The following is a 26,504-nucleotide window of genomic DNA, read 5'->3' as shown; positions in this document are numbered from 1 at the left end:
TTCCTAGGAACAGCTACCCTCTAGTGATTGAAAAATAACAGCTTTTAAATTGCCCAAAGCTCACCGTTAATTTTCAAACAAGACCTAGGCATCCAGTCTATTGTCCCCCTAGCACACCTGAAACCTATTCTAAACTGGCTATGGTAATAGTCTGCCCGGAGCTGGCAGAATGTAGGGTGGGTCTAAGAGATGTTTTAAAAAGAGAGGAGTGTTGCTACCGTGGTTGGATTATGTAAAACAGGCTTTATATTCTATAAATCTACACGAGTGCTGGTTGTCCCCTGAAGCTATTACACCTTCTGCAACAAGGAAAGTGAAGTCCATCTATTGGTAACTTGAGGAGGCCAAGCTATCTAAACAGGTAGGCTTGGGCCAAATGGCCGATTGTTTCCGAGGTTTCGAGCCGACCTCGTACTTTGAAAAGGATATAAATTATATTGATCCGCTATTCACAAAAGCCCTCTAGATGAGGTTCAGGCTTGGTACACTACTCTTGCTACCTTTACTGCTAAATGAAATGGATGCCACGGTGGTGGCAAAATATGTCCTGTTTGTAGAAGTGCTGAGGAAACAGATGCCCATCTCCTCTTTCTCTGCCCAAGTTATCACAAGCAGCATAGGCGCTGGATTGTTCCTTTATGCCATCTTCTAGGTGTTGTACAATACAGCGTAGCGATAAGGAATGCTGAGTGGAGACGACTCCCGCTAGTGCCCTCTCCATGGCTAAAAATCTGGAAATAATCTAGCCAACTTGGTGTAAAATTTGCTCTCTTTCTGTCACTCAGGCCCTCGCCTAGCTTAATGCAAAAACCTTCTATTATTGTACATCATCCTTTTAATGGTTTTAGATTTTGTGCTTTCATCATATAGAATGTTGGAGCGCTTGCACTTTATTTAGCTAGGCTGGCCTGCGGGGACTGGGTAGGGCATGCAGGCTTATCTGAATTGTTGTATGTGTAACAACACTTTTATATATTGGATAAACATTTACAATTCATGAGTCAAATTCAGCACGCAGGTGCCTTGTAACGTATTTCATTGGAGTATTTCCTCCCTAAATTTCTATTTTGATTTGGTTTGTGATCTTATACAAATGTAAATAGCACTATAGCCTGATATGCATAAACTGTACTTTTAGACATGGCGTACCATATCAAGTTTGTGTCTATGGTCTGCATTTTTATATCTTTCTTTGTGTTCTTAGGCCACTAGGGGTGACTCCCATTCAAATTTCATGTATGGTACCCATGCAGTTTACGTAAGATATTGTATTGTGTTTCTTAAATAGGTTTTTTTTTTTACTTTTATGGCCTTTTGCCAAATAAAGTGAATAAAAGTAAAGTTTATAAGCTTGATCGAGCGACTGGTGTAAAGCGGCAGTTTAGACTGCGCATGACTCCTTGAGGCTGTATAGGCCTCAGTACGATGAGCGTGATCCCACTGCTCACTCTGCGCTCGTGGGCAACGGGCAGCCAGGGACTCTGCTTGCCAGCGGCGTATGGTATGGCCCGCCAGTAGCGATAAAGAAGCCTGCTGCTCTCTGCCCAGCTGTTCTGATGGGGCAGCAGAGCTCTCCTAATTAGAGGAATTCTCTGGGCAACGGCGTATTAGCCATACTCTTACAAGATTGGGAAGCCTATTTGGATTGGGCATTGACTAATTATGAAAATAGTTAATACACTTGCATTTTAAGAGCTTTTACAATGTATTCTGTCAGTTGACAGTTGCAGTAACAGCATCTAAGTTCAGACGATGGTAAAAGGTATTTCAGGAGAGTTGTAGTATTAGGGTGTTAAGTAGAATACAGGAAGTTAACAAACTTACTTAAGAATAATCATGAATCAGATTTAGAGAAAGTTGAATAGACAAATATGTGTGAGAAGGGAAAATAATTAATTGAGATTCCCCGAAGGGAAAGTTAATGAGGAAATAATAAAGAAATTAATAAAACATGAAATAAGAAGTTGTATTAAGGAAACTATTGACATGGTCATGGAGAAAAGAAAAAATAAAGTAGGGTCGGATAATAAATACTGGACCCTATCATAGGGAGAATTTGATAATAATGGAAAGAAAGGGAAAAAGAAAAGGAAGACTAAACATATTGAATAAGGGTAAAAATCCTTAAATGGAGTAGTAGGTCTTATCACCTTAAAGGAGAGAGGTACCTTAAGTGGCATACAATCTAGGAAGAAGGGTATCCAACACGGCACACAGGAGAAAGGTGTCCTAAGTGACACACAAGCAATTGACACTCACGATGATGAGTTTTTGGAGGATAATTATATCAAAGGGGATGAGGACTTTGTAGACGAGTATGTCTTAGATCGCCAGCAAGAGGATGATGGAGAAGATTATCTTTTTGGTGAGGAGTCAGTTTCCTCCACATCAAAAGGTATTATTAATTCTTTAGGGGAAGAAATAATTTCACCATATAACATAAAGCACCCTAAGAGTGTAGAATGGTGGCCCTTGGAGCACATGGGCAAAGTTTTTAAGAAATGGATTAGAAAATCTGCTATAGAATATTGAGGAATGTATTTAAAGCAGAATGTTCGAGACCTGGTATTGATGAAGAGGTCTGCCTCAACCCAAATTTGTATCCAGAGTTGATCACTTTTCTGTTTAAAATGGGCAGAGATTCCAGGAAAGGACTAGAGAGGTTCTTAAGAAGTGCCAGAATAGGCACCTGGAAGTGCTTAGACCACTGGCGAGATTAATAGATATGACGGAGGAGGCATATATAAAGGGCCTTCCATTGGACCTGTTAAATGGTTGAAACCAGAGAGCTCATCTATTGGCAATGCTAACTCACACCTTAACGCAGAAGAGAGAAAGGCGTTATTGATGAAAATAAACCCCACGTTAGGCGACTTAGTGGGGAAAGATGCCAATGAAAATCTAAAGGGATTATTATTTGGTGAGGACCTGGTCAAGAGCCTAGTGAAGTACGTTGCCACCTTCACTGCTCTAGATAAGGCTCAAAATAATATGCAAAGAGTGTTTATTGGAGGTGTTTTTGGCAGGGCTGGTAGAAGGGGTCTTTCTGCTGGCCAGGTATTCCAGAAGTCCCACTACAGTTGCAAGCAAAGAGGAAGTGGAAGAGGCTACCAAGCTGGTGCAGGAGCATCCTTCTATCCTTAGAGAGGAGGCTTCCAAAGAGGAGGAGGAAATAAGGCTCATGGACAGGGATCTTCTGGATTCCAGGGTGAGCACAACAATTTCTTCTTTCCAAGAAAGAATAATGGTTGACTAAAATATTTCACCAAAGAATGGGAGAATATTACACAAGATCCATTGGTATGGGACATGATTCAGGGTTTTAAAATAGAGTTTACAGAAATACCTGTTCATTACCACCTATCAAGAGAATTGGTTTTGAGCAGAGATTAACCGAGTGTGGTAGAGGAAGAGATAAAGAGTATGTTAGGGAAAGGTGCAATTGTAGAAGTTAACAAGGAGGACCTAATTTTTGTAAGGACTCTATTCTTGGTGAAGAAAAAGGACAAGCGATGGAGACCTGTTATGTACTTGAAAGATGAACACGTTTCTAGCATACAGACATTTCAAGATGGAGGGTAGCCATCTTTTGAGGGACGTGCTGTTAAAGAACGACTGGTTGATAAAGTTGGAACTGAAAGATTCTTACTTTACCATACCAATGGCAAAGAGCAGTCAGCCTTACCCTCTATTCATTTGGCAGGATCGGATATAGCAGTGTTGTTGCCTTCCATTTGGTCTGTCCTTAGCACCATGGTGTTTCACCAAGGTAACTTACCTGAGAGAGAGAGAGAGAGAGAGAGAGAGAGAGAGAGATTTGGATGATCATTTATCTAGACAACTTTTTGATAATGTCTCAGTGTTTGAATCAGCTCCTGGAGGAATTGGAGATGGTGAAGGAATAACTGGAGAGCCTCGGTTTTATTGTGAACAAAGAGAAGTCAGCTTGACTCCAACAAACAATTTTTAGGTTCTATAATAGGCACAATCAATGTGGTCTTATTGTTAAAAGTGAAGAAGGTGAAAAAAAATGGAAAGAGATTCGATATGTACTGACATTTTTTTTTACCTTAAGGGAATTAGCTAGGCTAATAGGTCCATTACACTATCAAGCATTGCAAAGAGTAAAGGCGAGACATCAACAAGCAGGCTTATGCTATGGAGACAAAATAAATCTAAATCAAGAGGCAAAGATGGAGTTAAGTTGGTGGTTAAAACATTTATACACATGACATGGACGAGCTATTTTTGGTTGCAGATTTTGTATCGGAGTCGGATGCAAGCCTAATTGGTGGGGGTGCACGTTTTGATGTTCAGGAGACTGGTGGATTATGGTCAAGTATGGAAAGAAAGTAACAAATTAACTGTTTAGAGTTGACAGCAGGAGTCTATGCTCTCAGAGTTTCAAGCAAAGCTTGCAAGGCTGTGCAGTACTGTTGAAAATGGACAATGTTTCTGCAGTAGCTCATATAAATCATTAGGGGGCACTACGTCCCCTGCCAGAATTGGGAAAAGAGCTTTGGTTATTTTGTTTAGAGCAGAAAATCAGTTTGAGGGCAGAATATTTGTCTGGGAAGGAGAATGCAAATGTGGATTGGAATTTAAGATTTTTGAAAGATTTCAGCGATTGGAAATTGAATCGGAAATACTTCAAGAAGATACATTGGTTATGGGGTCCTCTGGAGTTAGATTATTTTTGCAAGTATGTTTACATTTCAGGTAAAGAATTATTATAGTTGGATGCTGGATCGACGTGCACTGTCAGTGGATGCTTTTCTACAGAGTTGTAAGGGAGCTGACCCTCATGGTGTGCGTTTAGCTGCTTTTGGAAATAGCCTAGCTTGCCCATGCGGTTTCAAACTGCCATTAGAACAGATTATCAGGGCACTTTACAGCATACAAGAATTCAGGAATATAGAATCTCAGCTTAAAGACAGAAATCAGGAGGCCATGACCCCAGGCTCAAATAGAGCTTCTAAACTTCAATACTACTCTAGCAAATTAAGGGCTTATTGCAATCTGTACCCCCGAGTGTACACTGCTACATCTAGAAAACATGATGAAAAAATGTTCTGGTTGCGGTTTCTCTCTAGAGACTACTCAGTGTCCCACAAATATTTTCAAGGGCAACAAAAATAATAATACTAATCAGGTAGCCCCCTTTAACAAGAAATGTTCCTTTCTCAATACAAATTGCGGCTCTCTCCCTAAGCATAACTCTAGACTCTATGAGATTGGCCTTAGGGGGACGGTGCTCAGCTGGTTTTCATCTTTTCTAGCTGACCGCCGACAAACGGTCTGGGCCTCCCCGGACTCGGCCGTGATGCCGCCACTGGGAGTCGGGGTCCCGCAGGGCTCTATATTGAGCCCGACCCTATTTAACATCTTTATGACCCCTCTGGCGGCATTGGTGGAATCGTTCGGGGCCCGGATCGTGTCCTATGTCGACGACACACAGCTCCTCTTCTCTTATGAGAGGGGTGGAGATTTCAATGGAGAGAGTATTCGGGACTGCCTTGAGGCTGTCTTCAGATGGTTTCATCTGAGCGGCCTCAAGTGCAACTCAGAGAAGTCTGAGGTACTCTTCTTCGGGTGTGCGTCGGATCCAGACTGGCAAGCCTGGTGGCCCATTAACATGTTTCCACCATCCTGTCCATCTCTAGTAGCTAAGAACTTAGGGGTTAAGATGGACAAGGGTCTGACGTTGAGATCCCAGATCCTTGGGGTGACGGGCACTTGTTTCGGCCTCCTTAAGATGCTGAGGAAGTTCTTACCCCTTTTGTCTGAAGAACATAGGAAGCTGACCGTGCAGGCTTTGATCGGGTCTAGGTTGGATTATGCTAATGTCCTTTACCTGGGCCTGCCAGAGTATTTGCTGCAGCGGCTCCAGGTTGTGCAGAATGCTGCCGCGAGAGCCATTTATGGCCTAAATAGGCGAGCCAGTGCTGCGGGTCTTTTGCAGACCTTACATTGGCTGCCTATTCGCAAGCGGATCGCCTTTAAGGCATTAACTCTGGCCTATAAAGCCCTCCATGCTGTGGGAGAGAAGTATCTCCAAAGGAGACTCGCCTTCTATCACCCGGCCCGCTCTCTCAGATCAGAATCGCTGTTCTTGGCGACGGTCCCGCGTGTAAAAAGATCCCGTATTGGAGGCCGCTCCTTTGGACTGTTGGCGTCACAGCTGTGGAACTCCCTGCCGCTGACACTCCGGGGAGCCACTAGCTTACTTGCTTTTAGGAAAGGTTTAAAAACCTGGTTGTTTGCCCTTTAGGCTTTTTTTCTTTCCTTTCTTTTTTACTGTGCCTTCTATTCTGTTTTTATTACTGTGTTGTGTTATTTCGCCGTAGGTCTCATTACTAAAGCGCCGGGACACTCTTTTTGAGTAGCTGTGCGCTATACAAAAATAAATATAACATAACATAACATAACATAAATCCAATATTTTTGATCTATTGGTTAATGAACATCCAGACGCCATTTTTCTTACGGAGACTTGGCTCCATGAGAGTTCTGGCCCTGATGTTGCTGCTACCCTACCATCTAACTATGCAATAGTTAGGAAAGATAGAGTTTCTAAGATTGGCGGGGGCATTGCCATTATTTTCAAAAAGGACTTCCAATGCAAATTTGAAAATTTACCATTTTTGAATTACGAGGTAGCCTTATTTAAGCTGGCCGTGACCCCGCAATTCACCTTCTCTGGAATACTCGTATGTCGCCCTCCTGGGCCATCTGCACCTTGGGCCTCTTCTTTCCCTGGCCTGATAACCCCTCTGATTTTGGGTGATTTTAACCTACATCTAGGGTATCCGACATGCAAAATTAGCACTAATCCTATTTCTGATTTGGCAGCATTAAATGTTAGCCTATTTAATTCTGGTCCCACGCACAAGGCCATTTGCTGGACCCTATCTTCTCCAGTCTATCTGGCATTTACTGCTGCCTGGCACCTCCTCCATGCTGGTCTGATCATTTTATCACTAAGTTTTGTCTGAAACCCCCTGAGAATTTTGCACCTACTATTTCCTTCTCAGGAACTTTATCTAGGGATTGGAAAAGGATAGACGCTACTGCTTTAAACAATAGTTTGTGCTCCCACATGCCCTTTTCTAAACAAATGGTGAATAAGCTCTCTGCTTCGGTGCAAAAATGGCTTCTCAATGCCATTGATATCTGTCTCCGTCTTTCCCAAAAAGGGCTAATAATCATCGTCCTCCTGCACCCTGGTTCACTAAAACTCTGAAAATATAGAAGGCCAAATGTAAAGTAATGGAACGTAGGTGGAAAAGGAACTATACCCCAAATCCAATTTTTTTTATAAAACAGCTAAAAAAGTGTATCATAATCTTTGCAGGGCAGCCCATGTTGAATATGCTTCAACTACCATCTCTGATGCCCTGAGCTGCTCAAAATCACTGTTTAATATGGTTAAGGAGCTCGCAGGTTCCACAACCCAATCTAGGCCCCCTTCACTCAATAAACAGTAATGTGAGGATCTGGCTACTTTTTTTGTCCAGAAGGTTGAGAAAATATACTTGGACATAGTGTGATAATCCTCCTTCGCTGCAACGTACTAAATCCCCTCTAATAACATCTGCACCATCCGCTGGTGACAATATGCATTCTGTTTAGGATAGGGCGCCTGACGCATCTTCTAACTATCTGGACACAGGGCCCTTGTTAAACGCAGCTACCTTTAAAGAACTTTTAGATAGTGTCAAATCAGGATCACCTAGAGATCCTCTGCCTATTTCTGTGCTCCATCAGCTTGAGCCGCCATCTCTGCTTGTTGTTATGGACCTTTTGAATGTCTCCTTGCAGGAAGCTCTTGTCCCACCAGACTGGAAACACGCTATGGTGCTCACTCTCCCCAAAAAGGCCAATGCTGACGGCGATTTATTCTCCAACTATCGGCCCATTTCGCTGTTGCCAGCCTTTTCTAAAATCTTAGAGAAACATATCCACGCACAGCTCTCTTCTTTTGTAGAAACCCAAGGGTTTCTACATCCCTCTCAATCGGGCTTTAGATCTGGTTTGTCAATGGAAACTACCCTGTTGGGGGTAATGGAAAGACTGCACTGCCATCTGGATGCTGGAGACACAGTGGCCCTCATTTTGCTGGACTTAAGTGCAGCATTTGACACGGTGTCTCACACCGTGTTAGTTAAAACTTTAAGATCATTAGGCATCTGTGGCTCAGCTTTAAACTTGCTCACTTCTTTTCTTACTAATCGCACTTTTCAAGTCTTCTCCCCAACAGCTAGTTCCGATATTCACTCATCACCCCATGGGGTACCTCAGGGCTCCATTCTTAGCCCTTTACTCTTCAATCTATACGTCAGACCTCTAGCTGATGTTGTGGAAGATGCTAGGCTGTCCCTGTTTTCTTATGCAGACGACTCCCAGATCCTCTTCTCTCTCTCCATCAAGAGTACAGCCGGGCCATCGCCCCTTCAGCTGGGCCTCAGCAAAATTGCATCATGGATGCAATCAAATTACCTCAAAGTCAGCGGTGAGAAACCCAAGGTTTTGATACTTAAATAAGGATCTCTGGGGCCCTCAACACTGGCCCTGCGAGATGGGTGCACTTCCTTTACCTTCCTTTACTTCCTTTACCTTCCTGTCAAGTTCGCAACTTGGGCGTCATCGTCGATGACTCGCTCAGCATGCATCATCAAGCTGTCAAGGTAGCGGCCACATGCTTTACCATTCTGAAGTGACTAAAAAAGATCATCTGGATGCTACCAGAGTCCACCCAGAGAACGGTAGTGCAGGCATTAATCACCTCAAGGCTAGACTACGGCAATGTTCTCTACCTGGGTTCAAACAAGGGGGTGACGCGTAGGTTGCAGATGGTTCAGAACTCCGCTGCAAGACTACTTTGCCGGGTTCCCAGAGCTACCTCTACGAGACCTGCATCGGCTCAGGGTGGAGAACCGAATCAAGTTCAAAACCTGAGCCACATGTTTAAATTTAAATAGGTGTTGCCCCTCAGTATTTGCAATCTCTGGTCCGTCCATATGTTCCTCCTCGAGATCTCCGCTCATCCACTCAAGGGAAATTCTTTGTTCCTAAAATTAGACTATCTCGGATGGGCGGAAGGTCATTTGCACATCTCGGTCCCTCACTTTGGAATGCCCTGCCTGTAGCGCTTCGAAATGAAACAGAGTATGTCCAATTTCGCAAATCATTGAACACTTTGCTGTTTAACCAGTAACCGTTAAGCCGATCACAGTCTCTGATCTGCCATGGCGCCGGGAAACCCTTATTGGGTAGCTGTTGCGCCTTATAAATGTAATAAATAAATAAATAAAAAACCAAGCGCTTACCCATTTCCCCGCTTCGCTATGATTCAGAAGGTTTTGCAGAAAGGGAGGAGAGAGGAATACCTTCTAGTGTTGGCAACTCCATTTTGGATGTCACAGGCGTGGTTTCCAATGGTTTCCAATGCTTTTGAAACTCCCATGTGAAATACTTTTTCCTTCCTGCGAGAGAGGCACTGTTGAGAGAAGTAGATGGAGAGGAATATGCCTTAGTTCAGACAGGGGTGTTGAACCTGCTTGTTCAGAAAGTGTGAGGAGATCTTCAGGTGTGTCAGGACTTTGAGGAAAGGCTCGGGCATTACTTGAGGAATCCTGGTCGTCAGGTACTTGACGTAGATATAAAGAAATTTGGAAATTATTGGTCTGTTGGTGCTTGAAAAGGAGTTCCGATCCCATGGAGGCCCTTATAGTACAATTGGTTAACTTCTTGCTGGAACAACTTGAAAGGGGTCTTAGTTATAGAACAATAAATTGCTATAGATCAGCGGTGTCTGCTGGACACGGTCTGGTTGAGGGAAGAATGTGTTGGTTTGAAGAGTGCCAAAAAGACTAAGGAGGCATCTTCTGGAAGGCATAGCTTGGCGGTTCGGGCTGGACTGTTCCCATGAGGCACAGGGTCAGACTGATTTGCATATGGCCATGTCAGAACTGGGGTGGCAGAGTGGGCTAAAGAACGGTGATGGGTTAAACCCAGATCTGATGACTGGGTGTGAGTGTTTGATTGGATCAGATGCTCCGTCCACCACCACCCCCTTTTGTACCGCTTTGTTCGCCATAAGTTGGCAGGGTATGCTCAGACGTGAGTCCTTTGCTCACTTTGCCACTGGATTCAAGCAAGCCTGGCTGAAGACGGCTGTAATGCCAGAAACCGGTCCTAGGAAGCTTGTTTCCAGTCCAGGGAAGGCATGGCTTGGCGGTTCGGGCTGGACTGTTCCCATGAGGCACAGGGTCAGACTGATTTGCATATGGCCATGTCTGAACTGGGGTGGCAGAGTGGGCTAAAGAACGGTGATGGATTAAACCCAGATCTGATGACTGGGTGTGAGTGTTTGATTGGGTCAGATGCTCCGTCCATCACCACCCCCTTTTGTACTGCTTTGTTTGCCATACGTTGGCAGGGTATGCTCAGACGTGAGTCCCTTGCTCACTTTGCCACTGGATTCAAGCAAGCCTGGCTGATGATGGCTGTAATGCCTGAAACCGGTCCTAGGAAGCTTGTTTCCGGTCCAGGGAAGGTATGGCTTGGCGGTTCGGGCTGGACTGTTCCCATGAGGCACATGGTCAGACTGATTTGCATATGGCCATGTCTGAACTGGAGTGGCAGAGTGGGCTAAAGAACGGTGATGGATTAAACCGAGATCTGATGACTGGGTGTGAGTGTTTGATTGGGTCAGATGCTTCGTTTATCACCACCCCCTTTTGTACCGCTTTTTTCGCCATAAGTTGGCAGGGTATGCTCAGAGGTGAGTCCCTTGCTCACTTTGCCACTGGATTCAAGCAAGCCTGGCTGAAGACGGCTGTAATGCCAGAAACCGGTCATAGGAAGCTTGTTTCCGGTCCAGGGAAGGCATGGCTTGGCGGTTTGGGCTGGACTGTTCCCATGAGGCACAGGGTCAGACTGATTTGCACATGGCCATGTCTGAACTGGGGTGGCAGAGTGGGCTAAAGAATGGTGATGGATTAAACCCAGATCTGATAACTGGGTGTGAGTGTTTGATTGGGTCAGATGCTCCGTCCATCACCACCCCCTTTTGTACCGCTTTGAGTGAGTGCTCAGGCACTAAGGCTGAAGCCAAACAAAGCGCCTGTCAGTGGATTGGCCTCTCTGCAGAGCACACAGAACAATGTTTGTGCATTCCATTTGCAACTGAAATTTTGTGGACGTGTGTGTGAAGGGGATACACAGATGTCAAAATATTTGCAAGGCAAAAGTAAGAGAAATTGAAGTGCTCAAATTTGAGGGAGTGCAGTGCATGTTGGGGGTGGTGAAGTGACAGAGATGTGAGGAAGGGTATTCGGGGAAGAGTGAAAAGAGGATGCTGAGGAGGAGTGAGAGGTGGTTGAAGATGTGCAGATGAACAAGATATGCAGAGAAAAAGAGAATACATATCTAACATAAAGCACACATAATTGAAGGCCAAAACTCCTTCCACAGGCCTCAATGCTATTTAATTCACAGGCTCCCAATTTCAGATTTTAAACATTTCCATTGTTGATTATTTATAACAAATCATTGTTGTTACTCATTTATATTAAACAGCTAACACCCAGTGACAACGCTAATCATACTGACAGGCTTTAGGCGTATGTCAGTTGCTGTGCCATTTATCTGGATAAAATTATATCTTGGAGAGAAATTAAAATACCGGTCTGATGGCACACAATGGGAATCACAGAAATGTATTTGGCATGTTCCTTTATAGAAAGCACCCACTTTTTTCATCTTAAAGACCTGTCTGCACATATTTCTATGTGACTAGTTACAGCTAGCATCTGGGGGTGCTTTTCGAAGTCTGAATTGAGCATATTTTTCCAAGGTTGATGCTGCATGCAGTGCAAGACACTGGGCAAGCATACATTTTTAAGGGCTAAAGTTGTCATGCAGAACAATTTACACATTACAGTAACTGTTGAACAAATTAATGCAAGAAAGTTATGGGGCAGTTTTTTAATGTGTTTAATATTTCAAGACTATGGGGCATATTACCAACAAGTAGCGATAATTATCGCTAAATAGGCTTAGCGACGATTTTTTTATCGCTGCCTATCGTTGGATATGTTAGCGGAGAAAACATGCTATTAGCAACGTTTTTCTCCATTGCGCTAAAATATCCAGCGATAGCGGCAAAATGCGTGAATATCGCTGAGAATACAGCGATATTCACGCATTAGCGACGAAATGCTCTTAGCCATGTTATCCACCTCCCATTGGATAACATGGCTAAGAACTGGTCTGAGCAGGCGTTGTTTTTTGGCGATAGCGGAAATATTTCCATCGCTACGCCTGCCTTGCTAATAGGCGATAGCGACGTTAGCGACTGCTTTCAGTCGCTAACAGGTTGGGTGCGCCCACTTTGCATGTCATTAGCGATAAATATTGCTAACATGCAAAGCTGGCCCCAAAACGCTCGCTATCGCCTAAAAGCTGTCGCTAACATCAGTTAGGGACAGCTTGCTAATAGAGCTATAGAATTATCGCCACTTAGCAGCCGAAAACGGCCGCTAAACCGACGATAATTGCCTATCGCCACCCTTGGTAATATGCCCCTCTATGTTCCCAATGCTTAATAATCCTTGCTTTATCGCTGCATTCATTTGCTTTTAAATGCACCATTTGCCAATCTTTTTTTTTTATTCTTTCGCAGGAGAGGAACGCCTCCTGAACCCCTGGTTTTTTCATTGAACTTGTTCAAATCGATTGCTATATAAAAATCATGCCCAACATTTATGCCACCACTTTCAAATGTCACCAACCGCCACTGCTTTCTGCTCTGGTCCTGGAGCAGGATACAGGAAGCAGCAGTAAGCACCCGACTTCCAGGCCCCCAATAGCCAATAACAGCACTGCAATGCAGATTTGTGATTGGTTGGAGTGCCATGGATTGGCGCTCAGCCAGTGAATGGGGGCCTCTGCGTGTTCTCTATGCAGGCTATAATGTAGCCTGTATGGACAATATGGGCAGTGCGTATGACTGACTTGGGCAGCCCAAGAGGGCTGACCAAACAGTTATGTGCACTTAGGAGTGGGAAAACCACTCCTCCTCTATCCTCCGATCAGCCCCGCCCCGCCCAGAAAGCTGCCTCAGCAGAAGGAAACATAAAATGATAATACAAGTTATTAACATTTTAAGTTTTCTGCAGCAGAGCAGTGGGGTGACGCTCCTCTGCCTTAGCAGGGGAGCCGCCACTGTGCTCCAAGCCTCTCTGTATTATGTAATTACCGACTATAATATGCACCGCACTCCGCCCACCTCAACCCATCCTGCATCGGTGCGGAGGAGTTGGGGAAGAGGGAAGAAGGGGTTAGGAGGGCTCTCCTTATCCCAATTTCCCCCACCCCAAAACCCCAGCGATGTGCCCTGAAACCCACCCCAATACTAGAGGTGCCAGGTATGGGTCCCTACCCCCTCCAAGGACACCACCTGTGGTTTGCATTACATGTAGTGTTCAGTCTCCTAACGTAACGTTGTAGGCACAAGAGGCCTTGAACTACCACAGGCTGCAAGGAAAATTGTAATTTTAACTAACTATATACTCCCAATCCTGTAGACACCCTCACTACTGGAGAAGAAATGTGAAGTAATTACACTGAAGCATTCAGGTAAGGAGACATCCACTTTATTGACCGTTAGCCTCCACAGCTCTCAGGATACTGGACTGAGGTACAGTGAACATTCAAACATCAACATTCCGTTGTCATAGAGATGTCATCATAGAAGCTATGTTGATAGAGAATTACTAATAGGACTATTACAAATAAGATTACTACAACATCTCTCTTCTTCCCCAAGAAGAAAAAATTAATTAAATGACAATAATAGAGAATATAAACATAAAGTCAAAAGAATACCAAGAGCAAATGAATAAAATAAAATACCATTACAAATCCATGCGATTAGGGGTAACATGAATCCTACCACTTCTTCGTGGTGGTACATATTTCAAACCTGCATCATTAGAATCCAGACTCATTTTGCGAGAGAAAATGAGTCTATTTTCTGTATTTCCAGGAATAAGACCTAGTTGTGAAACAACCTTCTCAGGAAGCTTGTAAACTCTCGAGAGGTTCCACCAGTTCTTCCCATTGACTCTTACAGCACAGCGAGCCACAGCATCAACTCTGACTGGAGAGCCAAATTTTGATAAACCTTTAGGTACATTGTACTTGATTTTGATCCAATCACCCACTGAGATATTGGATTTAAAGTCAATTAACTTGTTTGAAACAGATTGACTAGATAAACCAGACATTTCATGTGACACACCACTCTTGATATTAGAGCCCCATTTTTTCATCCAAGCATTACACAAATGAAAAGAAGCTTCTCTGCCCCTGAGGAGTTTAAAAGGACTCGAGGCAGTAATGGCACTTGGAGTTGTGCGGTGTGCCCACAACATACTTTGAATAGCTTCCTTTATATCAGTTTTCGATGCCATAGCCCATTGTATACATTCTATCAAAATTCCATTGGTGCGCTCAATGAAACCATTCGCTTGTGGATGATAAAGAGCCACCCGCTTGTGAACAATACCAGATTGATTTAAAAAACTTGACATTTCTCTAGAAGTAAATTGTACTCCGTTGTCAGAAACAATTTCTTTCGGGAATCCTTCTCTTGCAAATAGGGTCTGTAGAAATGTTATAACTCCCTGTGAATTAGGGTCAGATATATAATGAACCTCCCACCATTTACTGAAATAGTCAGCTACAACTAAAGCACATTTATATTTTCTCTGAAGAATATTGAATGGTCCCACGAAATCTACAGCCAGTTTCAACTATGGGCCATCAGGTGCTATACCTTCTTGTAAAGGAGGTGAAACAATCAATTTTTACAACCTCATCACTTGAACAACAAGTCAGACAACTTCCTACTACTTCATTAATTTGACGATCCATAGAAGGCCACCAATAAAAAGCCAGAATTCTTTTTTTTTGTGTTAGTCTGTCCAAGATGTCCCTAATGTCCAAAATCAATGATACGACTTCTCAATGACTCTGGAGGAACAAACTTTTCACCTCTCATATTCATACCACCTTCCTCCACGGTGAGCTCTTCAGCAATTTTAGCATAAGAGTGAAAATGACTCTCAAGGTGTTTCTTTGGGCCAACCAGAAACAATGTATACTTTTACAACTTTGAGAACCAAATCACACTCTAAAGCACGAAACCATTAATTTTCAGTGAAACACCCTAAAGAACAAACATCCATAGCAGCGATTAAACATTCCTCATCAGCATTTTCCTCGTGATCATGTTTGGAAAGAGGAAGAGGAAACCTTGAAAGGAAATCAGCCCTAATGTTCTTTCCTCCAGAAATATGTGCAACATCAAACTTGAAGAATGGGAACCAGTGGTTTATGATCTGTGAGAAGATTAAAACTTTTTCCCCACAAAAAACACTTGAATCTCTCAACTGCCCAACAACACGCCAAAAGCACACGTTCAATAACAGAATAGTTTTTTCACTTGGCCGCAAAGCCCGTGAAGCAAACCCCACTGTATATTCTTTCCCCTGTTTCTTTTGTGAAATCATGCCTTTCAGACCATATAGACTGGCATCAACTGAAAAAGTACATTTTAAATTGGGATCAAAAGGAGCGAGAATTTTACAAGACCCCAAATCCTTCTTTATGCAAATAAATTCATTTTGACAAACTTCATTCCATTTAAAAACAGGTTTTTTTTAAGTAACTCTCTCATGTGTACAGTTTTCGATGAAAAATGAGGGATGAATTTTGAATAAAATTCACACATTCCCCAAAATGAAGAAACAAGTTCTTTAGAGGAGGGACAAGGAGCATCAACAATTGCTTGAATAAGACCTTCCCTGGGTACAATTCCTTCTCCCGATATGTGATGTCCCAAATACTAAATAGATTGTACACCAAAAACACATTTAAGTTTGTTCGCTACAATACCTCTAGAATCTAGCCTCTCCAGAACACAAAGAAGATTTTTGTCATGTGACTCTTTACTGTTACCCGCCACTAAAATGTCATCTTGGTAAGAAACTGTGTCAGAAACCCCCTCCAACACCTTTTCCATGATGCATTGAAAAACGGATGCTGCCGAAGCCAATCTGAACGGCATCATCCTAAACTAAAATGTACCTATGGGTGACACAAAAGCAGTTAAATGTGTGGTTGCAGGGTCTAGTTCAACTTGATGATACGCCGATGCTAGATCTATTTTAGAAAAGAATTTAGCACCAGAAAACTTGGACAGAATGTCATCAATACGAGGGAGAGGATGCGAATCAACCCAAATCTCTCTGTTTAAACTGCGTAAATCAATGCAAACCCTAAGACAGTTATTTTTTTCCGCGTGACAACCAAGGAGGACAACCAAAGAGATGATTCAATGAGTTCAGTGACCCCTGATTCACACATTTTCCGAAGTTCAGCTGAAAGATCATCCCTAACACTGAAAGGCACATTGCGTAACTTATGTTTAACCGGAGATGCTCCTTCTTTTACTGTAATGAAATGTTTGAATCCACTAATGCATCCTAAATTATTTCCAAAGACTTTAGGAAATTTGTGAAATAATGACAACTTATTTTCATCAAGACTGTGTTCTTCCACCACCGACACTTGCTCTTTAGTACCTGGTCTGAGTGTCATGCCAAATAATCCCTGGTAGTACCATCCTAAAATGTTGAGCCCTTTCTTGGCTACATAAACCTTTCCATTAATGTGTCTATTCTTGAATACAAGAGAACTTTAAAAAAATCCAGATAATTCTATTTTTCTACCCTCATAAGAAACAGGACTCCTATCGGGTGGATTAAGTGGTTTATCACTCCAAGTCTTCTCAAACAACTCATCTGTATTCATTGTTATTCGTGCCCCTGAATCAACTAAAAGCTGAAGAGGCTTATCATCCACTCTAATCTCAACCACACGGTCAATGCAATCTTCAGAATCATCATGAACAATAACCACTAGGTCAGATAAAGATCTAACAACTTCACACTCTGCATCATTAGATTTATCCTCCTCATCATATACCACACTCACGCTTCCCTTGAAATTACATACTTTAGCAAAATGGCCATTTTTGTCAGATTTGTGACATTTGGCAGCCCTAGCTGGCCAACTCTTTGCGTTGGGAAAATGGGAGGGAAAACCACATTTATTACACACATTCTTAAATACACTGCCCCTCTTCTTATTTTTGATAAAGACGTGTTTTGAACCTTTTGGCTCAATTTGTGGTCTGTTCAGTACAGCTTGTCCTTTTAGATTTTTGTCACTACCATCCTTTATTGCCCCAACGAGGTTTGTCTCTGGTTTCAACTCTCTTGACTCCGTTTGTGACAACTCAATACTTTTAACTATAGAAAACGTTTCTTGTAAAGAAGGATTCTTCAGGGTGAGTAACTTCTCTTGTACTTTTCTATCATTAGTATGAACAACAATCTGATCACGAATAAGCTGTGATGTAAAATGTTCAAACTCACATTCTGATGCAAGTATACAAAGAGCAGCTACATAAGAAACAATGCTTTCATCTTTTTCTTGTACTCTTGTGAAAAAGTTATGTCTAGCTACTACAAGACTACTTTCTTCATCAAAATGTTTTTGTAACATTCTAATAGCTTGTTGAAATTCATCTATCTCATCTTCACCCTCAATTACCACTATAGTGTCAAGATGCTCCAAGACAGCTTGTCCCTCAAATCCTAAATTGTGTTCCAAAAGGAAACGTTTTCTCTGAGCACTAAATCTGCTACCACTAATTGCTCCTAAATATTTTTCAAATGCCCTGTACCATACCTTCCACTTGACAGGAGGATCACCTGGGAGCTGTAAAAATGGGGGTGGAGCTTGTACATTCTACAGATTGATAACGGATTAAAAATAAACACTACCTGCAGAGTAACAATACACTAACACAACCTGTAAACACTACAAAAAAAATAAAAATAAACAAAGGTAAATCATGAAATATACATTTCCATATATCCCATTAAGAAAAATTTAATTTCTTTCATGCAATCTTGCTTAATGATGCCTCATAACACTGTAGATTAGTAAGAAATTATTAAATATGATTGCATAACTTTATCTTTGTCACATCACTCATTTGAATAAAGTAATCACTTCACGTTGAGTCCTATTTTCATTGAGATAGTAATAATTAGAAACAATAAACACACATAGATGTCATCTCCCACAGAAGAGAATATGTGAGTTCAAATGCTTTCAATCTCAAGCAACTGACGATCTTCCTTTCTGAAACGAGTGACGATGTTAACTCCTTTGCTTGTACAATCTTGCACAGTTTTTTAAAAGAACTAGAAACTTACTTCATCAATATAAATATATATATATATATATATATATATATTCCACATGGAAATCACCACATCAGGGTGGGACAAGTCTTCTACTGATTTTTTTTTGTAGATACAGCTGTAGAAGTACTGTTCCGCTTGCCGTCTGAAAATGTCTCACAGCACAGTAGAGTGAGAAAAAAGAATCTACCTCTGAAGATGCCTCACAGCACTGTAGACATAACAGCCTACACACCACCATGTAAAACCGGGACATCAAATTTGAACGTTTTCGGCACTTCTTAATGCTAGCAACGCATGCGCGCTACCAGAACTTCCGAAACTAACGCCGCATGTGCATTGCTTTTTACACTTCCTCTAGACGGTTGCAGCTGCGCACTTGTGGAATTTAGTGACGTACGTGACGATGCCTCGTCACTACGCAAAACAAAGCTTGCCTGGGTGACTTACAGGATTGACGTCAACATTCGCTGAATCCCTACGAAGATTCGACGACGCTATCAGATGCTCACTGACACTTGACAGAGCAACATCACCATCAAACAGAATGTGACCAACTGACACGGGAACTATCCGCTCCGAAATACACTCCGAGTCACTTAAAAATACAACGAATACTCACGTTGTGAATCTTTGATTTTTATCTTCACAACTCACGTTAATTTTGAGTTCTTTCAAAGCTCGGTCCCAGTGTGGTCACGATGAGCGTAAAAATCACTTCCTCTCCGCTCTATGTTACATAATTTTTTCAACACAGCACCGAGGTCCAGAATCCCATCAGTGTGTGTAAGGATGAGAACACTCTAGATACAGTCCTCTTCAAGCTTTGAGCAAATGACTTCCACCCTACGCTGAAGAGACTGGAACACCTGTGAAACACAATTTGAGCACGAAGGAAGGAATTGCACACGTGGATGGAGGCACTAACGGTCAGTCCTCGTTGCCAAATTGAACTAATTACACTGAAGGTAACGAGATATCCACTTTATTGACCGTTAGCCTCCACAGCTCCCAGGAAACTGGACTGTGGTACAGTGAACATTCAAACATCAACATTCTGTTGTCATAGAGATGCCATCATAGAAGCTATGTTGGTAGAGAATTACTGATAGGACTATTACTAATAAGATTACTACAAAATGCTATCCCCTAAGCAACTCAACAGCTAAAGAGCACCTCTCTCAGCTGGACTAGTGGTGCAGCACGAAAGTGCCGTTGGGGCCAGAGGACAATGCCGACTTTAACGTAGTTGGTGCCCTGTGCGTTTTTAGGTCGAGCCTGGGCAGCGCATGCCCTGCTGCGAGGCATCTAATAGTGGAGTATGGCTTTAAAGCCCCAACCACTCTCCGCCCATTTTTTTAATTGGCCTGTGTCTTTGTCCTTTGTAAACTCTGACGTCCAAGTCGTTATGAGGTTTGTTAGTACCTCCTTGGTACCGCCTTGACTGCATTTGGTAACCGCCTGTGGCCACTGGCCCTTTTACTTCTGTTGTGACACGGTATGTCTTATTTAGTCTGTAAACACTATTTTATGGCAAGACCGGAGGCTAAGATTATTGCAATCTTCTTTATTGCGCCACCCACAGCTCTAGCATTTACAAGAGTTTGAGGTATTGCCGTTGTAAATGGTAATAGCTAAAACTCTCGTAAATGCGAGAACTAGTGCATAGCATATGCTTGCTCTCTATTCCATCCGTGGCTTCTTCCGGAAGTGCTGTATATGGGGTTTCTGCTGAAAAGATATTGTGGATGCAGGTAGGTGTTGGGGTGACTTGGTAGGGCTCTGCGTGGGTTAATAATGATGGCTGTCGTTAATGAATATTTCCTTACTTGTTTATGATTGATCGTACCGGTGGGCTCTTCTGAAAGTTGATGTATCGTTTTAAGTGATGGTGGTGCTTTTGTAAGGTCCTGTTGCAGTGCATTGGAGCAAGGAATGGACAGGAGAGAGGGGACATTGGAAAGGGTGTTAAAACATGCTGGTGCTTTTATAGCGCTTTACAGCACTTGGGCGATTTGTAAGTGCTGAGCAGATCAGGCATGATAGAATGGGGACGTTATGCTTGCTTGAAGCCTCAGTTTCATTATTTGCGTGTCTACAGAGTGCACAGAATATAGCGGCTGGAAATTGAAGTGACTCCCCCAGCCAATAACAAGCCACGGTATATAATTAGTCCTCAGAGCTCAGTGCTGGCTGCGAGCGCAACCTGCGAGACTTCTCTTACCCTCTCAGTGCAGCAAGTGGGCGAGTAAACTCAGTAAGGTTTTGGGATTTTACAAAAAAAGGGGATTGTCAATATAGCTAGGTAAAGGAAGAGCTGCTGAGCAGCATTCAATGTGTATTGTACATTTGCTGTGCACACATTGTCACTAGGTGACAGCATAGTTGTTCCAAATAAGTATTCCGTTAAACAGCATCAAACAGTGTGAACAGCCTTGGCTCACAAGTACGACATAATTGTGTGTGAGGGACCATTCACTTCTCATATCAACATAAATAACTACAGTTTCTTGTGCACAAAGGACTGAAAATCAAACCATCTTTGACAAAGGTCACAGGTTTGGCATACAAGAGAGGTGAAACGCAAGGAACAGACCGATTTCAACACGAAGCTAGAGATTGCCCACATTTGTTTTAGAAATAGAAGAATTTGTGAATTATTTGTAGTGCAAAAGATGAGGATGCACAAATTGCATTGCAAAATATTGCGCAACAAGTAGTTTATTTGAAACTCTCCACCATTCCTTCCTACAGTGTTGCTACATATGCTTAACCACAATGTATGCATTTATGAGAGGATGGATGGCACAGAATTAATTTTAGAACGTGTCCTTTCGTTTGGCCGGAAAACGGTGGCTCAACATACAAATTATCCTCATACCCAAATACATAAATATTAAGGCAGAATCTACCTTTCACCATCAGAAGTCGCGCTCTGTTCGACAGCCACATAAATATCTTGTCAGTTTGCGATAGTTCCTGAAATTCAGTTGCCTGCTCCATGTAACCTGAAATTTCTGGGTGATGCGTCCGCACGCGGCCCCACAGGGGGCCACCAAAAGTGCAGCCCTTTAGTGCCATTTGGGCACTTCCCCACCCCCTCCTAATGTCGGGACTCAGGGAAGAGTCCCCCTACCTGAGCACACTAGGCGCCATCACTTCTGGCGCGCCATGGAGGTGGGTGGGTATTTAGGCCTCCCCCCTCCATTTTGGGTCCTCTTTGGCACCTAACATGATGTCGTGCTCAGACAGTGGGCACTAGGACCCTGCATCTGGGGCAAAGGGCAGGGGACACCGGACACCACCTCCGGTCAGGGGAGCAGGGCGGGACAGAAGACGACCAGCAGGGCAAGGGGCCAGACGTTGATGTATGCTGTGCCATGCATCTCACGTGAATCCCAGCGGCCATTTTGAAGGCAGGCGGCCAGGGCCAATCAGCGCGAGAGAAGATCAGGCGGCCATTTTGAAGTCAGGCAGCGCTCCGATTGGCCGCGAAGTATCGCAAGACTACCGGAGGCCATTTTGAAGTCAGGCAATTGGACCAATAAGGGGGCAGAACAGCGCGGTGGCCATTTTGAGTCAGGCAACAAAAAAAGCCTTGAGAGTGCCGAAAAAGCACCAAAAGGAGAAGAAAAAAATGCACAAGGCAATGCAAATGCCTAAATAAGAACAAAAGAAGATAAAAGGGTGGAAAGAAAGCACAAACAGATCCAAAGAAAGGCACCTTAAAAATAAAAGAAGTAACAGAGAATAACAGTGAAAAAGCCTAGAAGCAAGTGCCACCAAGAGCACAAAGAAAAGCAAAATGACAGAATAAAGGGGCGAAAGGCAGAGCGCCCAATATCGCAGACCTCTCCCATTCAACCTGTCCGAGCCGCAAGTGGGTATACGATGGGAGAGATGGGTAAGGAGATTTGAAAGGTACATGGAAGCTACGGATGTGACAGAGGCCAAATAACTGGGCCTATTCCTCATCTCAGTAGGCGATGAAGTAGAGGATCTACTATTGACCTTACCAGTAGAAGAGACTTCCACGTACAAGGGACTAATAAAGTGCCTAACGAACAAATTTGATCCGCAGAGGAACGTCGATTTTGAGCGATACACCTTCGCAATAGCGTTTCAGCACACGGACGAATCGTTGGACGATTTTGCAACGCGACTGCGGAAGCCAATAACTCACTGCGAGTTCGACAAATACGACAATGACCAAGCAATCCGCCTGCGCATCATTGAGGGATGCCGTGACACGGACTTCCGGGTGAGAATCCTGAAGGAACCAACATCACTGGAAAAGATCCTGTCACTAGCACGAGACGAGGCAAGAGTGACAGCGCAAGCAAAGGAGACGGAGCGATGAAAAGTACGGCGTGTTGAACAAGCCCACCGCATGACGGACAGCAGCCGCACGAGCAGCTGGAAAAAAGGGCAAAATGAACAGGTACTTATAAACAAATAGTGGAGAAGGGCCCAAGGGGAATATAGTTTATAGACCTCAGGGTATCTTGTCCCCCAACTGAACAATGAAACACACGAAAGATACCGAAGGTCTATCGTTAATCCAAAACTCAGTGCAGAGCCTGATAAGTGTTCTACACAGGTAACTGGAACCAGAACATTCTTGTACTACAGGAGACACACAGAAGAAGTGAATACAGAAATATAGTTCAAAGTAAGAACTCAGTCCAGAAAGAGATTCTGAACCCAGAAAAAAGTACCCATCAGCCCACTCAATAGTGGAACTTCGTCATCTGGGATTTTTCGTTGGAGAAATTGGTGTCCAACATGCCCTTCCTCAGATGAAACTTGAGGCTGGCTTAGGACCCAATGGTTGAACCCTCAACCAAAGAAGATGACAGAGTATGCAGGCTGATAAGGCTTAGTTGTAGTGCTTAGAAAGAAGTGTAAGAGAAGAAAATATTACTCAGCGTGATTAAAAATACCTATCTAGATGTCAATAAGAAAACTTTATTATGTGTGCCCATCAAGATGGTATAGTTAAAAGCAGAGTGAAAATAGCAGTGAAAATATATATATTTTTTTTTTTTGTAAGACCTTTATTAACACAAAGCAAAGTACACAGCATGAGCCTACAACCCTGGGGCCGGCTCGCTACGTTGATATCATCTTCTGGCAGTTGTCACACGTGTCATGATGAGCAGCACAGTATTTTAGATTTGAGCCACCTCGTATAACATCTGTAGGCTCCTAGCCGTAAAATAATGTGTCTTACATTTTCACATTTTATAGAAAGGAAAACAGAAATGGAACATACCCCAACTAAGACCTCATAGCTCCACCCCACATAGCCTAGACATCAACTATGACAACAGTACCCTTATCCACCAAGTGCCTCCACCTTCAGCCCCGGGCCTACGCACCATATAACACCCACGGTAGTTTTGTACAGAAGGAACTCACTCCTCCTCACTTTCCTGCAGCGAAGTAAGGTAGCCTGTTAAGAAACACCAAATGTCCTTCGGTCTGGATTTCGCTGGCAGTTGCTCCTCATATGTTTGCAATTTGTCTCGGCAGACGCTCATGTCATGAAGCCACTTTTTCTGCGTCGGTACCTTACGGCTGTGCCAACATTGTGCCACCTGCCTCTTTGCTAACAGCAAAGCAATTGCACAGAACCTGCGCTTTAACGCCCTGATCTGCGGCACTATACCCAATAGACAGATTTTGGGAGTACATTGCACCTCCTCCTCCAGCATTACCGCTAATGTGCCCGTTACCTCCTCCCAATACCTCGCCACCCTAGCGCAGTTCCAGGCCAGATGTGCAAAATCCGCACCCTCCTTACCACATCTCTTACACCTGTCATCTTCCTGTAATCCAAACCTAAGCATTTTCGCCGGTGTATAGTAGATTTGGTAAAGGAATTTAAAATGAATAATTCTTAAATTGCCGTTGGGTGTCAGCATCAGTGTCAAAGCGCACGTGCTACTCCATTCCTCATCTGTCAATGGGGTGTCCATTAACGCATCCCACCGCCCCCTAGCTTTCTGTGTGTGTCCCGCCAGCTCAGATTGCGCAGCTGTATATAATCTGGACACCAGGTGTGAAAGATCAGTTGTGGTAATCAGCAGTTGCAGCGGTGCAAAGCATTCTGGCTCTGCTGGGAATGTCGGGTAGTGTTCCCTCAATGCCCTGGTCAATCTGTAGTATGTGAATCTAAACATGGGAGTTTGATTTTGAATATAAGTTAATTGGTCCAGTCCTACGAATGTGCCCTCTTTAAACACATCACCCATTCTATCAATACCCACCCTGCTCAGCAAAGACATTCCAACCTTTTCCCTAGTTACGGATAAGGCCTGATGGTGCAGCAATGGCAAGGCCGGTGCATATAGCGGGGTCTTGTGGGCCAATTGTCCAAGCCTCTGCCACGCTGTAACCGTGGTGTCCACTGTGTTGATATCCTGTGCATGTAGTGGTGGCCGTGTGTGTGTGATGATTGCGGAGAGGGGGACAGGATAGGCATCACCCTCTTCAATGGCCGTGTGCGTAAGATATGGAACCGCGTGGTACCAATACGCCGCAAATTGCGCCTGTGCACAAAAATAATACAGAAGGAAATCCGGCACACCGAACCCTCCTAGTGCGAACGGTAACGTAAGTGTCTGTAAGTCAATTCGTGCCTGCTTGCCCGCCCATATCAACGTCCGCACCAGGGAATTAATACGGCGGAATATTGCTTGCGGTGGTGTGATCGGTATGTTGCTAAACAAGTATAACAACTTGGGTAACACGTTCATTTTCACGATAGCTATTCTATCAGCCAATGATAACGGCAGGTGGATCCAACGGTGGATTTTGTCCTCCAGTTTAGAGATTACCACACCATAATTCGCCTGTAGTACCTCATCCGGATCTCTATGATACATGACCCATAGGTACCGAATCGGTTCTTGTTGCCATTCTAATGGGAAATCCACTTCAAAGGTCGATGTAGTGTCAGTGAGAGGTATTATAGAGGATTTAGCCCAGTTAATCGCCAGCCCTGAATGTCCGCCGAATCTGATGTATTCCCTAAGCAGCGGGTTCAAGTTCGTTTCTGGGTCCCGGACGTATAGTAACATATCGTCCGCGTAGAGTGATATGTGCAGAGGTCTGGCCATAAATTTCAGCGCCGATTCTTTATAGTTCTGTCGCACTATGCAAGCAAGTGGCTCCAGCGCTAGCGCAAACAGCAGCGGCGACAGCGGGCAGCCCTGCCGAGTACCACGCTCAATATTAAATTGATCAGAGACATAGCCATTGATCCTTACTCTTGCACGCGGTTGCGTGTAAAGCAAAGAGACCCATTGCACAAATCGTTTAGGGAACCCCATTCTGTTTAGGACTGTAATCATGTAGCGCCATTCAATGGAATCGAATGCTTTGGCTGCGTCTAGCATGACTGCCACTGCCTTTACCGAGGGTTGTAGGTAATGTGAGAGTGCAAATAAGGACCTGGTATTATGTGCGGTAGATCTGGTGGGTACAAACCCAGATTGATCCGGAAGGACCAGTCGGGTCATCAAGGGGGACAGCCGACCCGCCATGAGTTTAGCGAGGATTTTCGAATCCACGTTGATCAGGGACAGGGGTCTATAGGAGTCGCATTCCTCTGGGTCTTTGGATGGTTTTAGCAGAGCTATAATCATTGCTTCGCGTAACGATGGAGGAAGCAATGCCTTTTCAAAGGAGGCGCCATACATTTCCACCAGATGAGGAGCTAGACTGTCCGCAAACTGTTTATAGAATTCGGTGGTGAATCCGTCGGGGCCCGGTGCTTTGCCATTTTTCAAGGAGCCAATCACCTCAGTAACCTCCTCCACCGTTATTGGCCTAGCTAAATATTCCCTCTGTGCATCTGATAACCACCCAATCGCTACATCATGCAGATAGTCACAAGTGTCTTCCGCAGGTGCTGTGGGTTGCGATTTATATAGGGAGCCAAATGAGTCTACAAAGCATTTCAGTATGTCCTCAGAGTGTGTTTGCAACACCCCGTCCCTTGTTTTAACTCTAAGTATCGCTGCCTGTCCCCGTCCTTCACAAATTTTACGAGCTAGTAGTGCCCCCGGCCTTCCCCCCTCTCCAAAGGCTCTAGCCACTAGTGGGCGATCTAGGTATTTTATTTCAGACTCCAGAAAGCTGGTATGCTCA

The sequence above is a fragment of the Lissotriton helveticus genome, chromosome 5_1, assembly GCF_964261635.1.
Source record: "Lissotriton helveticus chromosome 5_1, aLisHel1.1, whole genome shotgun sequence".
NCBI lineage: Eukaryota > Metazoa > Chordata > Amphibia > Caudata > Salamandridae > Lissotriton > Lissotriton helveticus.
Note: the sequence above shows the minus strand (reverse complement) of the source record.